Here is an 18,445-nt window from a genome sequence, read left to right as displayed (position 1 = left end):
CAGTAATATGTTCCAATTAAGAACTCAGTCCAAAGCCTTTAAAGTTCAATTTTGATTCAAAGTTATTTTCCTTTGTTTAGAATATAGACTTTCTGTCAATATGAAAATGAAAATAATATAATTCTCAAATGACAGCTTAGAAAATTAACAAATAGTGAGAACTTAAACACTTTTCTCAAAATCAAGGTTTATACACTTCTTTTGTTTTGTTGCTAAAGAGACAAAATACTAAATATTAAATAGCATGTTATGCTACAAATGAAAAGTAGTCCATGGAAATGATGTATTAGGGATCCATAGAGCTGTGATTTGAGATACATGGAAATCACAGGAAGGAATGAGTGAAAAGCATCTTAAAACTTAAACCAGCTTTTTTTTTTTTTTTATGAGAACACTTATGGTCAGAATGGCTAAGAGATTTGGTGAGGGACATAAACTAAGCAGTTGCAGTACTAGACACAGTCACAAGATTTCATGACTTCCTTAACATTCAATCAATAAAGTCTGTTAACTTAATGGATGGATGCCCTCATAAGGTGGTCACAATTTCAGAACAGAAATGAGTGAAATCCAATCTTAAATTTGTTAAAGGAGAATAGATTAAGTCCGGGGTAATGCTGGCTTTTTCCCAACTCCAGAAATCCCAATTCACTGTAAAGTCACATGCCAGAATATATAATAAACTAATAAAAACATTTGTTAAGCATTGGTTTCAAGTCAGAGCAATGCATGGCCTTTTCCAAAGAGAGTTAAGTGCATTTATTATTGGTGAATAGCTTATTCCCCAGACTGCAGTACCTCTAAGTAATATATATTTTGGAGGTGAGAAATCTCCTTTTATATCCTATTACTAAGCTATGCACATTTCCTCAGGATAACACGGGAATTAAATAAAGAGATGCAATTTCAGACTGAACACAGTACTTGGGATCAGTAGATGGCAGGCAGGTCCCCATAAAACATTTAAAGAACACCAGAGCAATATGATTTCTGAAGCAATTTTTCTTCTGTGATGTATTTTCACAGAAATGCCTTTTACAATGACGTTCTGAAATAATAAGGGTGCTGATAAGGATCTTTTTCTAGAAATCAAGAACATCAAATTCTAATGCTTAATGAGTTCACTGGCCACATGTCACTCTACAATTTAACCAAAAAATTTTCATATTCTATAATCTTCAAAATAAAAATCCAAATAGATTTATTTTATTGAGGGGTATTAAGTTTTACTGAGTTTCATCATCATGAGCTCTGTCACGCCCCCCCCCCCAGACATTTATCTTTCCTAAGCACTTAAAATAAGTCACAAGATGGAAACTCATTTCATGTAAATGACACTTTCCTGGTTTTTCTTGTATTTCTCTATGTTTTCCTTGTATTAATGCTAATCAGTACAACTTTCTGGGATGCTGGGCAAATATCTTCAGTCACTGCTACATATACAGGCACTGTAATAGTAATCAAAGCGGTTTCTCTTTATTCATTCAAATAAATAATACTTCTAATCCCACCCACCCAACCCAACCTTTGCCTGAAAACATGGAAAATACTGGATACATATTCATGTTATTAGGAATTGTGTGGTAAGAAACAAAAATGGGGTAAGGAAGTAGAACTAGGTAACTTGAACTTATTACAGTCATAGAGCATTTCAGTGAGAAAATGAAGAATAAACAGAATTCAGAAAGGCAGAAATGGCAGGTGGAAAATCTTTCATTTATGTATATAAGGGCTTCATCCAAAGCATGGAATTGAGGTAGAGAAAAACAAACATGCTTTAGTGCTGGGAGCCGCACCAGCCTTGCTGGATGACACAGTCACAGTGAGGAAATGGCAGCATTTGCACAGCTCTTGCCATGAGAAGCGAAAACTGGTATCTCCTTCTGCTACTACTGGCTCATGTTGGAAATGAGCCTGCTGGTATTGACCAGGTCTCACAATATTCCAAATCAGACCGATAGTCCCCACACAGATACCTCATAAGAAAAAGCATATTCCTGCCCCTACAAAGGATATTTTAGATAAAAGCACTTGTTTTGTCAAAAGGCTCTTCCAATAGGCCTTGTAGATCTAAGACATAGATAATAAGGGGGGTTAAGAACACAAGAGTTACAATTAAGTCTGGTTGGAGACAAAGAGCCTAATTTAGAGATAGGAACAGATAAGGGCAGAACATAAGTTACTACATATACCTTTGCTAATAGGTGATATATAGCAGTCCCTTCCCTAGGGCCTACATTCCACAAATACCTTCCCATACACTGGCAGCTGTGATGAGGATGGATAAGAGTAGTTAAAACATAAACCCAAATACACAGGTTGACACATTTAGGGCCCCCATGGTGTTTATGCACTCAACATGAAATAAAAAAGTTTGCATAAGCAACTTATTAACCAGCTCAAATACATTCTTCCTCTTGTGAGCCAGACAGAATGACTCCTACCCTATCTAAATACAACTTAACCTATGACTTAATCTTAGCATTATTGACTTAAACAGATGTGTATGTTATCCTGTTTTTCACTAAGAACACCCTTTTATTTTCTTAGTTGTAAGATTTACTCAACCTCAGTATAATTGGGGTAGTTCTGCAAGAATACTTCTGTAAAACTTATTTCTGTACACTTTCCAAAGCATCTTACCACAGAGAATTATCCAGTATAAAAATTCCATTTTCTGATGTCATGTTATCATTTGACCTATAAATAAAGACACCAAAACCAACAGGACAGAGATGTTTGCCTGGTGATCAGAAAAAAACTCATGGCTCTCTCATCATTCTCGCCAAAACCGTCCATCCTTCAGGGAACCCTTTGACTGGCTAGAGCTGGACTCTGGCACTTTAGTGAGTAGCATTTATGTTTCAACTACAAAATTATATTCAGATCAATAGAGTGCTTATATTATAAGACAATACACGCTAACTTATAGCCATATTTCTCAAGTTTAAAACCTTGTGGATCTCCAAAAAAATATCTTGATGGTATGACAGATGTGGATTCTGGGTGAACATGATTCTAAGTGAACACTTAATGCATCATTATTGTATTAAAAATGTAAGCACAGGCACTGAAAACAAGTGGCAAATCTGGATTTCAAAGTGGCTAACCAGAATGATCCAGAATATGCTTATATTGATTTATAAATTGATATTCAAATGAACTCACACAATTAAAAATCCCATGAAGAAATTCCATACCCTGATAGTAAAGATCTGTAAACCCCAATTTAAGAGGCACTGTTTTATAGTCAATGTAGACCCATTAGAGTTTAAAAGTACAGTTGAATTGGCACTTTAGAAGAAATATTTCAGAGAATTTCATTTTAAGAGATACTGGGGGACTTTTGAAATAACTTGTTTATTGAAGTATTCTGTCAACTAACATTTAGCTAAGCCCCTAGATTCTACCCATATGCTAGATGCTGGAAAAACAAAGGTGAATACATGGTTCTGTCACAAAGCTCATGGTCAGGCTCTTTCTAAAGTTCTTTAAATGTATTATTTCATTTAAGACAAATATGGAGTAGGTAGTATTTAAATACCCATTTTACATAAAAATTGAAGATTGGTATCAAGAGGTACAATGGCCCAAGGTCACATGGCCATGGAGGATTGGTGCTCAGATTGAAGCTCAGGAAATCTGACTCCATGGAGTCAATCTGTAACCACTTCATTATATAACTTTTCTAGGAAAATGTGTAATAGGAAGAGCTATGGCAATAACCCTGGAGATAGGCAATGGCATAACCCTGGAGAGCACCAGCATTTATGTTTGATATTTATTATTTTGTTAGAAGGTTAGCCTATGAGTGAAACAGAGATCAGAGAGATTCATGGAGAACCAGACTGCATAGTGTCATGGTGGTCAAGAGGCTGGAAAAGAAACAGCGATATTGTGTGGTATTTGAGAAGCCACTAAAAAGTCATCATTTTGGGGGCACTTGGGTGTCTCAGTTGGTTGAGCATCTGACTTCAGCTAAGGTCATGGTCTTGTGGTCCATGAGTTCAAGCCCCATGTGCTGACAGCTCAGAGCTTAGAGCCTGCTTTGGCTTCTGTTTCTCCCTTTCTCTCTGCTCCTCCCTGCCCCCTCAAAATAAATAAATAAATTTTTTTTTAAGTCATCATTGGTTTGGCAACTATAAGATGACCTCTGTGAAAGTAGCTTCAGTAGAATTTTGGAATATAAGGGATATCACAATTGGTAAGAAAGTAATTGATTGGTGTGACTATAGCTACTGTTTTGAAAGTTCAGAAGAGAAAAGTGAGAGATTCAAGGAGGAAGACTACAAGCTTTGATTTGTGCTGGTGCCAATCTGTATGATTATGTAACTTTTTTCCTAAATTCAGTTTGTTCTAGATAATCTGTACTGTTACTTCTGTTAAGTTGGAAATTCAACCAGTTATCACCTCTTCTTTAATCCCAGATAGACTCAACTTGTCTCTACCATCTAAACAACATCCTTGCTTTTGCCCTTGCCCACCTAAGTCTATTGTTCATAGATCAATTAGAGTGATACTTGGGAATATAAATCATGTAACATCTTTGCTCAAAACCCTCCAATGTCTTCTGTTTTCACTTAATATAAAATAAAATCCTCACCAAGATCTTCATGGCCTCCCTGATCTGGCCCCTGCTATCTCTGTGACTTTATACTTTAAAGGGCCTCCTTCTAGAGTATTCTTTCCCCAGATATTCATACATATTTTCACCCTCATTTCCTTCTGGCCTCATTTCCTTACTTGTGGTGACATTGCCTGAGAGAGGACATATTTGAACACAATAGGTAATTAACTTCCCATGACTCTCTACCTCTCTTATTTTTGTCATAGCACTTCTCATTACCTTCATTACATATAAATAAGTATACTTCTATACTTACACTTAGAAAGCCATATATATATATATAATGTCAACTCCAGGGGGCGCTTGGGTGGCTTATTCGGTTGAGCGCTTGACTTTCGCTTAGGTCATGATCTCGTGGTTCGTGGGTTCGAGCCCCCCGTCGGGCTCTGTGCTGACTGCCAGCTCAGAGCCTGGAGCCTGTTTCATTCTGTGACTCCCTCTCCCTCTGACCCTCCCCTGCTCACGCTCTCAATCTCTCTCTCTCTCTCTCTCTCTCTCCTAGAAACAAATAAAACATTTTTTAAAAAATGTCAACTCCAGGGGTGCCTGGGTGACTCAGTCATATAAGTGTCCAGACTTTGGCTCAAGTCATGATCTCACAGTATGAGTTTGAGCCTCTCATCAGGCTCTGTACTATCTGTGTGAAGCCTGCTTGGGATTCTCTCTCTGTGTCATTGCCCCTCCCCCCTTTTTCTTTCTTTCTCAAAATAAGTGAATAAACTTTAAAAAAGTGTTTATTCCATAGGCCCCTGCAGCTAAACAAAGTCTTTCACAGAATAACATTAAAAATATGTGCAAAATAAATAACAGAAAAAGGAAAAAATACTTATAATAATGTTGTACATTGCTGGCAAATAAGGAGGATACTTAATCCCTTTAGGAGTTTTCTTTGGGAAATAATTTCCCGTGGCTATATTTAAAAAGGCATAACACTGCACTGTCAAATAGACAATATGAGATAGCAGAAATTGATAATCAATAGATAACAATCATTTCACCAGGATCTAAAAGCTTAAGAATGCAAAAGAAAGCTATTGGCACAATTTCTCTTTCTTCACATAGAAATATCTCAAGAGGTAAATGCTGCCATGGCTCTCTAAACTCTTCATTTGTAACAATGCAGAATATAATTAAAAGCATGATTATTTGGCTTCAACTCAATAAAACTACAGTGAGTCCCTGAGCGCCAAGGTCTGTGCTAGATACCAACAATAATGTGCCCTTTTAGAAAGAAAACTTACCGGCTGACCAAAAATCACATTTGTTCTCAGGTCACATGGAGTATATTTTTTAGCCAAAGTGAATGCAGCAGGGAATAAGAGAAGCAGCTTTTACTGATCTTGTTATTTATATGAAAACATGGTTTGCCTGTTTACCACAGTGTTCATTAAGTGCATCAGCTGTTATGTAGTGAATTTCTCCAACAATGAATACATTCAGTTGAAAAATACCAGGACAACCCTCTTATGGAAGGATGATGCCTAGGAGAAATACAGCAGTAATCCAGTCAGTTAAATGTCTGCCCATAGATTTGAGTATTGCTAAAACAGTCCACATGCTTCCTGCAACTTCCAAACCAGCTCTATATTTATCAGCTTATATTCCATATACAACCAGTTTTATCACCCGTTATCCCTGTAAAGGAGCTGGTAATTAACCTTTTCTTGTTGCACTTGTATAAAATGTGCCTCTGAAACAATTTAGCTTAGAAACATACAAGAATAGTAGCTTTTCTGTGGGTTTTATTACTTCTAAGAGAAATGTTTATTTTTCCAAATCATTTTCTGGATTCCTCCAACTGAATGATAGCAGATTTATTCCATTACATCTGTGAAGAATGAGAATTTCTAATCTACAGGCTTGCTAAAGAAGCTCAGTTCCTCTGAAATTTAGAAATAAATTATCTTTAAAATTCCTGAAGATCCTCTCCTTCAAAACTGCCTTGGAGTCAGCCTTTTCTTTGATAATTCTGAATTATTAGAGTCTTATGTTTTATTTTAACTCACATATAGTATTATCCCCAAAGAGGCCAAAATAAATGCAACCAGATTGCAGGTTCTCAGTATAGGGGGTCTGTGGGGCACCTGGGTGGCTCAGTGGGTTGAGCGTCCGCTTCAGCTCAGGTCATGATCTCATGGTTAATGGGTTCGAGCCCTGCATCGGGCTCTGTGCTGACAGCTCAGAGCCTGGAGCCTGTTTCAGATTCTGTGTCTCCCTCTCTCTCTGACCCTCCCCTGCTCATGCTGCCTCTCTCTCTCTCTCTCTCTCTCTCAGAAATAAATAAAAACATTAAAAAGAAAGATTCTTCTCAGTATAGGGGGTCTGTGAATTTGAATAGGACAAAAGAGAGAATCTTTATTTTTAACTAATCTCTAATTGACTGTTGGTAATGCTTGCCATTATGAATGTAGTCAACTATAGGGAATAAATTTAGGAATTCCCTAGGCCTTGCATGGATGTGTTAAGGTCTAAAGAATTAGAAAACCATAGGTTGCTCACACCCAAATTTGGGTAAACAAGATTAGGTAAATAGGTATAGAGAGGGTGGGGCCAAGGCCCCAGTATAGAGAGGGTGAGGCAAAGTCCCCAATATAAAACAAATGTGTATGAAATAAACAAGATTAGGTATTCAGGGCAGACAAGCCCCCCAATTTAGTACTATAGCAGAGAGCAGCTTTCACAGGAAGGAAGGACCAAATTAGGTAAACAGGTAAATAGGTCTACAGACCTCTGCAGAGCGAGGGATGTTGCCTGGAGCAGAGCTAATTAACAAAAGAAAAGGTGCCTTGTTGACCCTGAGGTAGCTTGCTCAGTCTTTCTTGTTCCCTAGACCAGTCTAGGTAGACAGAGGTGGTGCCTCAAGTCTGTTGTAAACAACCTTCCACCCAGCTGCCTGGTGCCAGGATTTTGTTTTTGTATTAACCCAAACCTCTAACCCCACATATCTTCAAGACCCCCTTTTCCTCATGTCCATGAGCTAATATTCACAGTTTCATTGTCTCTTTGTGCACGTCCATCACCATGTTTGTAAGCCTTCTGATCCTAACAAAAACAGAGCAAGGACCCCTCATCTGGGCTCTTGTCTTCTGGACATTAGCCATCTCTCACATTTTAATCCTGATTCTGGCTTTCTTGCTAGACAAGTATGAACTCTAGACCAGAAGTCTACAACAGTCAACCAACTGGAGTACTATTAACAGGACCTGTGGCTTTGTCACCAATAGAAATGAGATTTATTTTCAAATCATCTCCAAGTTGTACAGCCTTCTCAAGATGTAGTTGATGCTTATCACAACTTTGGAATTACAGTAGTTATTTTTCCCCTTCTGACTGATCTTATTTAATGTGCTATTAGACAAGCATTTACATTACTGTATCACATTTATTAATACTGTGATGAGTGAATTTCTATATAATTGGTTTTCTTTGTAACTCCCTGTCCATTATTTTCTGTGTTTGAAAGCATTGTTCTGAAGAGGAGTGCTATAGCCTTTACCAGACTCTCAAATGGTCTGTAACTTAAAACCCAAAATGCTGGTGTAGCCTATTTTTTTTTATTATTATTCACAAACTTAGTCCCCTTAAAATCAGACAATTGCCAAAAGAATTGTCAGTTTTCAGAATATTCCTTCATACATCTAAGTGCTCTAATTGTCGGTTATTTATATTCCTCTGTTGTTCACCAAGAGATTTCCAGAGTTGGAATCTATCTTCTAAAATTTTTCCAGATCAGTCTGCTCCTAAAATTATTGGCAGAGTTAAAAATTCAGCCAGTCATTCAGGGCTAAGGGTTGAGTTTTTAAATGATTATACAGAATTGCATAAAGGAAATAAAATATCATTCTTCAAGATAAATGGAAAGAAGCCCTTCAAATCCTCAGGAAATTGTAATCCTAACATTACAGTGTAAAATAAAACTAGTTAGCAAACTGGTCGACAATTTCAGCCAAGCAGCTAGGATGAATTTCTAGTCTAGTTTTTGGTCACAGGACATTGGGGATTATCCCCCTATGCTGTTTTCTTCCATAGATTTCCCCCTTTTTAAAAATCTCTCTTCTACATTGCATCTGCTTATTCTGAATCCTCATTTGCTCAGGCTTCTTGAAATTTCACAAGGTAGTAAGTAAGTAATCTCTTAATGGAAGTGATACTGATAGAAAAAAAAACTGGGAGAAACTCTTTTTGCAATTACTTTTTCTTTCGTTTAACGTTTGCTGAATAACTGCTAGGCATTTGGCACTGTTGAGAGTAGGGAGAAGAAGGCCTGGTGTCTCTCCTCAAGGCCTGTTAGGCAGCTCACTTCTCTTTTCTCTCTGCACTATGCTAACCACCCACCCCTTTGTTGTCTTTTAACAGATACCAAAAGTATCTGAGTTTTAAAAGTGACTTTCCAGTAAACTGCTATTTCTAACCAGAAGGGCAGCTTAAGTATAGGACTGCCAGATGGGGCCATATTCCAGCTGTCCAGCTACTGGAGGAAAAAGCAGGGGGGCATAACTGGGAGAATTTAATGTCCCTGTCTCCCCAGCCAGATGACAGTCCTGAGTCCCTTTGAGTAGTTTCAGTCCTGGTGAACCCAGTGAGTGTTGCTCCAATCTGTATATGTGTTTTTAAGCCAAAATGAGGTCACACTGTGCATACTATTTCATAACTTACAGCAGCTAATAAATTCCATATTTCCACTTCATTAAATGTTGATTTTATCTAAAATTCAGACTCTTCAAATTTCCCCAATAATTCATAAAATATCCTTCACAGACCATCTGTCTAATCTGGGATTCCATCAAGGACTTGCATTGTCCCATTTATTTTGTGCCTTAAGTTCCTTTTTAAAGATATAGTACCAATGTGTCTTAAATTATTTATCATTCTTAGTTTTGTAGTGGTTGTTTAAAGCCGAATGTAAATATAAGTATAAATATAAAATAAATAAATACATATAATATTTGGTATCATGCTTACATATTCTGAGTTTATTTACTTTTCAAATAAATAGCTCTTCCTTTTTTTTCCATTTGTCCATGATTAGCGATGAAAGGCCATTCTTTCACACCAATCTATGTATGATACAAGCAAAAAATATGCATTAGTTTGACCTCTATGAACAGAGGTGATGGTGACAGCAGTTTGCTAGTATTTTCTTCTTTTGTGTGTCCATGAATAAATTCTTGACAAGAAACTGACTCCTTTGTAAATGTTAGTGTTTAATTAGTTCAGAAACCGTAAGAGGCTTAGATATAGCCAGTCCTGAACATACTCAATATATACATATCTTATTTTATTTTTTTACAGATTGGCTTTTTATAGAAAATTAAATTGAATTCTGTGTTAAGGCATACAAATTAAAACATGCAGGTCCTGTGGACTTTGCTTAAATATGTTACTTGTTTCTCAGCCTAAATATACATGCATATTATTTTCAGCATAATTTAATCATAATTGGAATTATAGTTGCAACCATCATTCAAAATTGCTGCCATTTTGCATTTTGGCACAAAGTTTCATTCTGTTCTCCCCCTTTTACTTTGTCTAAGAACTCTGTCAGCCTCATCAAATGAGCAGAAATGCCCTAGCTTTTTTCAAGCTGTACTAGACAAAAAGGAAAAGAGAGAAAAATGGGCTTTTTGAAGATGATTGAATTTTGTATGAATCCTAAGCTCATTTCCTCTCTGGCTTTAGTGAATAAAAGGATATTTGCAAAATCCTGCAATACCAAGTATCATTTTTTGTCATTTTAACGCAGGGAGCTAATTCAATGAAAGCAAGCTGAGATGAAGGACAGTAACACATAGGCCTGGCTTTAGAATGTTGTTGGCATTCCTGGATAGGTTCCTTTTTCTGTGATACTATCTAAGTTCTATTCAATTTCCTCTGCTTTATAATGGGGTACTTACAACTTCACATTACTTGAATTCTGAGAATATATTATTTCTTCCTTCCAAAGAGCTAAAATAGTAGTGAAACCCAGATGGATAGGATAGTGGTAGAAACAGGGCAATCCCCAAAATGTGTTGACTGATTTTTACAGTTCATTCAGTGCTTCTGAAATGTCTCTCTACTAAAGCTGCACAGTTATAAACTTCTTTCCGTGAGATACACACACACACACACACACACACACACGTCAATAAGTATTTATTGAGAATCTACTATATGGGACACAGCAGCAGTGAACAGAATCGGAAAAAAAAAAAAAAAATCCTGCTCCAGATTCCAGATAGTGATAAGAAGTAGACAATAGGAACACACAAGGTATAATATGAATTATGTTGGATCCAGTAAGAGCCACGAAGATACCTAAACTATATGCAGGGGTTGGGGATGGGGCAGCTGCTGGGGACAGTCTCATAGAGAAGGTAACATTTGATTAAAGCTCATGGGACATAAAAGGACACTCCTTGCAGATATGCATAGGGCTGTCTCTACTCCATGTGTGAACGAGACAGGGAAGTTTCCTGTGACCAGAATGGGCTGGGCATGAATTAAATCCTAAGAGAAGTTTAGTTTACACTGTAGAGTTTCATTCTTGTCTTGCTGCAGCTCTGATAACCTGCTGAGCTACTAGACATCATGTGGAGGCCTAGCTGGGTTTTTGTCAATTTTTTTTTTCCCTGAGTGATAATAGGAATTATTATAACCATTTGAGTGTTTAATACTTGTCAGGCACTTTAAGTTCTTTACATACAGTGTGTATTTTAATCCTCTCATCAATTTTCTGAGACAAACCATGGCAGCTTATTTACTAAGGGAGGGCACTGAAATCTGTGCTCAGCTGGTGAAGAGAGGAGTCAGATAAAAACTCAGACCCAAAGCCAGGTGTCTGTCTGCTTCTGTATTGTGAACTCCTGACTTCTCTACCATTAAAATACCCACATGTCCTAAAATGCATGTGTGGACATATACACATAGAGAGTAAATAACATTTATATGGGACCTTCAATTTTCAAAACAACCTTACATTTATTTCTCGTTTGTCTCCTGTCACCACCTCATAACATTGATAAATTAGTGATATCCTTATTTTCCAAATGAAGAATAGGCTTAGGATTATGAAATATCTTCTCAAAGTTGCGTGCCTAATAATTAATGGCATCTGGTTTGAATCCTGCTCTTTGACAATGAGTCTACAACTTTTTCCACTGGTTCTAAAGTTCATTTCTAAAATTTCAGAGAGAGTAGGCATAGCTGAGAACCATCAGTACATTATATTTCCATACTTAACATCTTGTTATTATATATAAAGCAGTACTTAAAATGGTCTCTGTGAAAATGTTAACAACATGCAGACACATAAACACATACACACAGACCCACATATATTCCATAACAGTGAAATATTGAATTTCTGTAACATATTTTTTGCATGAAAACCATGAAATACATGAAGTATAAAAGGTAAACTGATTTACTTCCAGAACCTCCCCCCCCAAAAAAAGGGGAGATACCATATTAATGATGACCATAATGAATCTTATAGCAGCAAATACTTGATGAACACAAAATATATGTAAGGACTTGACAGCATTAAGTCATTTATTTAGTCCTAATAGCAATTAAGTAGGTACACATACTAACCTTATCTTACAGAAGAGGAAACAAAGCCATAGAACCATTAACTAAGTTGCTGCCTTCACATCATATAGGAATTTCAGAGCCTGTGTTTGAAGGGTGTCTGCCTCTAGAGCTGTATTATGACCCACTGAGCGGTCCTGCCTCCTACAGTCAGCATGGGTGATTTCCTCTGTCCTGAGGCATCATCTATTAAGACACAGAGAGGCTTGTTTTGTCCTGAGGTAACAATGTCAAAGATTTAGCTGTTTCTTTTTAAAGGGCTCATTCCCAAAGTCTTCAATCAAACACTGCTATGACCTATCATTTGTTTCTTCACAAACACTGTCATGGCAAGCTCAGGTATGGGATGATAGTGGTTTGGGGGGGGGGGTGGCTTACCCATAGAAAGCTTTCTATAGGTAGCTATTGAGAAAGCAAAATTCTGCTTGGGCATATGTAAATGTTTATCACAGAATTATACCTCCAAATCATATATCTATCAGTAGCTAATCACACCTAATGATAACCTACATGACAAAAATTCTTTGCTTATATCCCTGACTACATGTCCAAAGCATCTTCTTGAATACTTCCCTCTGTGACATTTTTTTGTTGTTGTTGGATAGCTTCTATCCCAGGGAAATTCTTGTTCATGTTGAGTTTAAGTCTGGCCTTTTGTAACTTGAGATCCTATCTGTTTTATCTCTATTACATTTTTAGTGAGAATAGTATATTGTCAGGAGACTCAAGTTCTAGTCCAGTATTGAACACTAGCTAGCTTTACAGCTGTGATGACTCATGTAACATCTTTGGATTTAAACTGTAACATGAGCAACATAATAAGTCTTTTTTGATCTGACAGCCTTTGTGTCCCCTATGCTATCATTGTATCTATGTCGATAGCCTACACAAAGTTTGTGTGCATTTACCCCTGTAGTCTTTACTAGACTGGACTGGAGATTAAAATAATAGTGTCCAGAGCAGGTAGTATATAGCATTTTTTCCCTAGGACATTGAGTTTTTAAATAGGGTATTATGTTTCTGTTTTCTGTGTAAGGTGAAGCAAAATTTACCTAGATATTAACTTCTTAGCAGCAAATTCAGTCTAATATTGCCATCAAATCCTTGCATTTACTAAAATATTTTTATTTTATTTACAAACAGGCATTCTCTGCTTCCTCCAAAGACATTTCCTTCTAAAAGTCTGCAAATGAAGGAGAATCTTACACTGTCCAGGCCCAATCTTATACTCAACCCCAGGAAATTTCATGTCATGAACAGTTAAGCTTTCTACTTTTTGTTTTTTAATTTTTTTCAATGTTTATTTTTTGAGGGGGGGAAGAGAGAGAGAGACAGCAAGCAAGCATTAGTGGGGGAGGGGTAGAGAGAGAGGGAGACAGAATCCAAAGTAGGCTCCAGGCTCTGAGCTGTAACCACACAGCCTGATGTGGGGCTCGAAATCAACGACAGCGAGATGATGACCTGAGCCGAAATTGGCTGCTTAACCAACTGAGCCACCCAGGTTCCCCAAGCTTTCTGCTTTTTAAGTTATTACTGTGAATACTTATTTTGGTGTTAATATCCACTTTGCTAATTGTAGTCTCCTTGGCTGATTTAAAATCTCTCCATAGTCTGTCCCCATGTCACACAGCTCCACTCTTCACAAACCTAAACCCTCCACCCATTGAGCCAGACCTCTGCCGGACCTCTCTGTCTGATAGGGATGTTCTTGTCTTTGGAGCTTTGTGCAAGCCTGACTGGAAAGGCCTACTCCTTTCCTTTGGCAAGTTTTCCTTCTACAGATAGCTAAATTCTCATCTTTACCAGAAAGCCCTTCCTGATCACTGCAACCTCCATAAATCTATAACTATTCCAGAATTCCAGAAATGCTAGAATCTATTGCTATGGATAAATCTGATCTCCCCAAATAGTCTGTAAATTCCTTGAAGCCACATTGATCCTTGGATTGTATACATGCTAAATATGTCTAGCTCTACAACCACCCAACATTTCTTAACTTCCTCCAGGAAGAGGCAAGGAATAGCAAATGGATACAGAGTTGAGGCAAAGCAAGGAGAAGAGTGAGGGGCAGCCCAGACTCCTGTTCATCTAATCATTACTGGCCCCACAAAGGAGCTCTGGACTCAGGAGAGCAGGAGGCAACATCTCAGATTTTCTTTCTCATATATTTTTCTGATTTGTTTCTCTGTGACTGAACTGCTTCCATCTGAGCAGCATCAGTCTGTGTTTGAACCAAGCAGATCAGGAGACACCATCAATTTAAAGGATAAGCCCTGGCTATACTGCAGGATCTAGTCTGTAATGAAATATAATTCCTGTGATGGAAAACCAAGTCAGATACATTACATTCTGTTTGGATACCCAGTACTTTCTTTGTTGGGCAAACACTAAAGATAATTTGTTTCATTTAAAAAGAAAACAAGTACGTTGCAGTTGCTTTTATAAATATTGTCCCAAGGGGTATCCAGATTATTTATATAAGTAGAGAGCCTCACAAGTCATCTAATTCAACCTTTTAGTTTTTCAAATGAAGAACCAAAACAAAACAAAACAAAAAAACCACTACCACTAACCACAAAGCAAAGTCACAGAGGTTTGTAAAACTTACTCAGGACCATCTGTCAGTGAATGCTGGAGGTAAGAAGAAATGCATGTGTGTGGATTTGCTCTGTTTTATTCATTTTTGACTAATAAAATTGGGGGGGGGACAAAGATTGAACTGAAAAATAAGAAAGGATTTATAGAATTATATTTATAAAAATCAGAAAGAGATGTGCAACATAACTAATATGTTTTTAACCTACTATAAACATTAGTTTAGTTTTTAACATATTAGTTTTTAGCTAATATGTTTTTAACCTACTATAAAAATTTGGTGGCCAAGTGACCAGACATTAAGAAAATTGTGCATCATTCTGATATTTTCATCTGAATTTAGAAAAAACTAATTTCCCAGTGGAGAATTTCCATTTTTGTCTATAGGGCTGATAGGATCCCCACGGGGCATCTTTAAGTTGAGCTGTGACAAGAACTAAAGCCATCAAGTGGGTAATTGAATATGAGGATAACCTGATTTATGATAGGTGAGTCCAAAAAATGGTTTTCCTTCCTCATATCTGAAGTTAGTGTTTGTTTTCCTGTTTATTCTCAGCTCTAGAAGCATGTCCAAGCAAGCTCAGACAGTAACTGCAAAAGTAAGTTCGAAGTCTAAGTTCTGGTTTCATCAGGCTTGCTATAGGCCAGTGAATTCATTATTGGACTTCTCACCTACAAAGAAAATGAGGTCTCCCTGTCTCCAAATCTCTGAGCTCTTGTCAAATTAGAATATGAAAGACTCCTGACCGTTAGGGTACTGCTTCTGCTGTCAAAAAGTGCCTTCAGTCATGTTCTTGAGTCTTGTCACAAAGACTGCAAACCTCACTGTCAACACATGTGAAGAAAAATACTATCAGACAATGTTATTTCATTAAGATTTTGGTTAATTTCCATCTTTAAAAACTAATCAATGAATTGAGTTATCAAGGCCTTAAATTTGACTCAGTGCATCATTCACTACACTCAGTTCTTACCTATTTATTTATTAGGAACTAAAATCTCTTGATCTTACTGACTTTTAGACTGCCAGTCTTTATTCAGTTCCTACCCTGTGCAGAACATCATCCTCCATTAAAGAATGTGTGTACATTGCCCTAATTCTTCACCCTGGTTCTACAAAAGCAAATATTTATTCCATTCTCCTGATAAGAATAAGGAGGTCCACAGATGGTCTAAGTGTTTTTCCCAAGGCCACACCCTTTGTAAGTAATAGCTGTGGGATTTGAACCAATGACCTTCTGCTTCCTCACGCTCTTCTCTCATTTATTGCTTATGAATTCGACCACTGAGTAGGGCTTTTGCACAACATTTGGATATTTTATCACACTGACCCAGACACCCAGCCCAGAACAACCCTGAGCTAGGTGTCGAAATAATCTACCTACATACCTCATTGCCTCTACTTTTTTTGTCTCTTCCTTTACTGCTGCACTGCTGCTTTGTTTTTTGCTGCCATTAGATTTTAAGAATCGGCATGGACATTAAAGCACTCGTTTTGTTTTTCAAAACCCATCATGTGCTGCTTTCATATGATATTCTCAAAAAGCAAGGGAGAGAGGAAAAGTGAGTCTTCCAATATTCTACAGAAGAAACTGATACCCTAGGAAGCACGTCAGTGATGGGCTTAATGTCACCTGCTGCTACCCACTTACTCTCAGATAGGACTCCTATTCCTATCATGAGCTGTGGACCTTCCTGGGTGGTTCTTTTTCTTATGAAGGATGCCCATTGATTTATTATCCAAGCTGTGGCACTTCTGCAAAAGAAAGGGCCTTCTGTTAGTAATTAAGCCAGCACAACAGGAATAAACCAAGATCCCTGGGCAAACCTGAGCAGATGGTCACCCTAGTTGTAAGGGACTTGCAGTTCTCTTGGAAAATCATGATGCTTTTTAGCAAACTGCCAGAAGTTCAAGTGACAGGTGATGGTCTTTCTTATGTAAGAAAACTAACTTAGTTTTTTCAGTCATTGACATAACAATCATCATATATATGTCTATTAATGGATGTGTACAAACCCTAGTCAGAAGACTTCATTCTTTGGGCTTTCAACTATTTTTTTTACATAGAAATATTTAGAATAATAATTAGAGCATTGCTTGTGCCACAACATTTTGTGATTTATATATACTATATACAATTATTTTAGAAGATATATAATAATTATCACAATGATTATAAAATGATGATTCATATTTACTGAGCAACTCTTTTGTCCTAACTGCTTTAAATGCATCCTCTCCATCAATCCTCTCAGTTAATTAAGGAAAGAGTATTATTGTTTTCTCTATATTACAGAGAAAGAATGTGAGGGACAGAGAGTTATAGTAACCTCACTGTCATACTGCTGGTAAGTCTGATTCTTAGATATGTGTTCCTAACCACTATGTGCTGTTAGTTTCTCCATCCAGAGATAAACAGGGCATGCATCATCTCTCCTGCTTCTTTCACAGATGAAAAAATTAAAGCACAGAGAGGCCAATTAGTTCTTTGTAACTGTCTCCAATTATTACATGGGAGAGCACTAATTAAACTGAGGTATTTTTGTTTCCTGTCTATATTTCCCTCTTTCACCAAATACTACTTAATGAATAACAAATTTATTTTTAATCATCATGAAAACTCACAGAATCATGCTCTGACCCTTTATTGTGTGCTTCAAGGCCTACACCAGCTGCATTTCCTCTTATACTGCTGAGGTTTCCTTCTTACCATCCATCCTCCCCACCCTCCTTCTTTCACATTTTCTTCCTTTCTTCCTTTTGTCTTCTATCATCCAACATCTGTGAGGTCCTGCTTTATTCTTAACATAGGCTAAGTACAGGCACTCAAAGACCAGGACACTCCTGTTTGCTAGTTCCCTCTTATCTGAGGGGGGCCTGTTCCAAGAACCCTAGTAGCTACCTGAAACAGAGGATAGTATTGAACTTTGTATATACTATTTTATGTTATGCTAAAAGTTTAACTTATAAATTAGGTAAAATAAGGGATTAACAACAGTAAACAATAATAAATTACAACAATTATAATAATATATGATAACAAAAGTTATGTGAATACAGTCTCTCAAAATATCTCAATGTACTGTACGCATGCTTCTTGTGATGATGTGAGATGATAAAATGCCTGTGTGATGAATGAAATGAGGTGAATGACTCAGGCACTGTAACGTAGTGTTAGGTGACTATTCACTCTCTGACGATTCGAAGAGGATCATCTATTTCCAAACCAGTCTGAATGAGGCTGATGGTGTATAACTGAACAGGGAAAAGCAAAAACATGAATGTGGGGGAGGGGACCACTGTACTCTGTGGAGGGATTCAGAGCTTTAAATCAAGGATTACTGTAGCCTCCATCACAGTGATGTGTGAGGAACAGTAGGAGCTTCTTATCACCTTATGGATAAAGGTGGAGGTGGAAAAAAGAGAAGGAAGGAAGGAAAGGAAAGGAAAGAAGGGAGAGGCTTCCTTGAGTAAATCCCATAGTGATAGTGCAGGCAGGCAGGAGATCAACTGAAGAATGAAAGAAGAGAGTTTCTATAGAGATAGCTGTGGCAGGACTTATAAGTGGCTAGTGGGGCAAAAGGAAACAGATTCTGAAAACCTTTTAAAAAATATTTGTATATTTATTTATTTATTTATTTATTTATTTA

At 37.2% G+C, this 18,445-nt stretch overlaps 1 protein-coding gene and 1 long non-coding RNA gene across 2 annotated transcripts in view; both read right to left on the bottom strand.

Moving 5' to 3' along the window:
- RIT2 (Ras like without CAAX 2) overlaps positions 1–18,445 on the bottom strand; it is a 381,589-nt gene that overhangs the window by 331,913 nt on the left and 31,231 nt on the right. The gene's annotated exons all lie outside the window — the stretch shown is intronic.
- Positions 6,025–12,312, bottom strand: LOC144242673 (uncharacterized). The gene is made up of 3 exons (XR_013338416.1): positions 12,203–12,312; positions 9,590–9,684; positions 6,025–6,108 (listed from the first exon to the last, which is right to left on the bottom strand). It is a non-coding gene; the product is annotated as an uncharacterized LOC144242673 (long non-coding RNA).

This window comes from Crocuta crocuta, unplaced genomic scaffold (genome assembly GCF_008692635.1).
Source record: "Crocuta crocuta isolate KB4526 unplaced genomic scaffold, BGI_CrCroc_1.0 scaffold36, whole genome shotgun sequence".
NCBI classification, from domain to species: domain Eukaryota; kingdom Metazoa; phylum Chordata; class Mammalia; order Carnivora; family Hyaenidae; genus Crocuta; species Crocuta crocuta.
The sequence above is the reverse complement of the archived record's forward strand: the minus strand, read 5'-3'. Positions and strand labels throughout refer to the sequence as shown.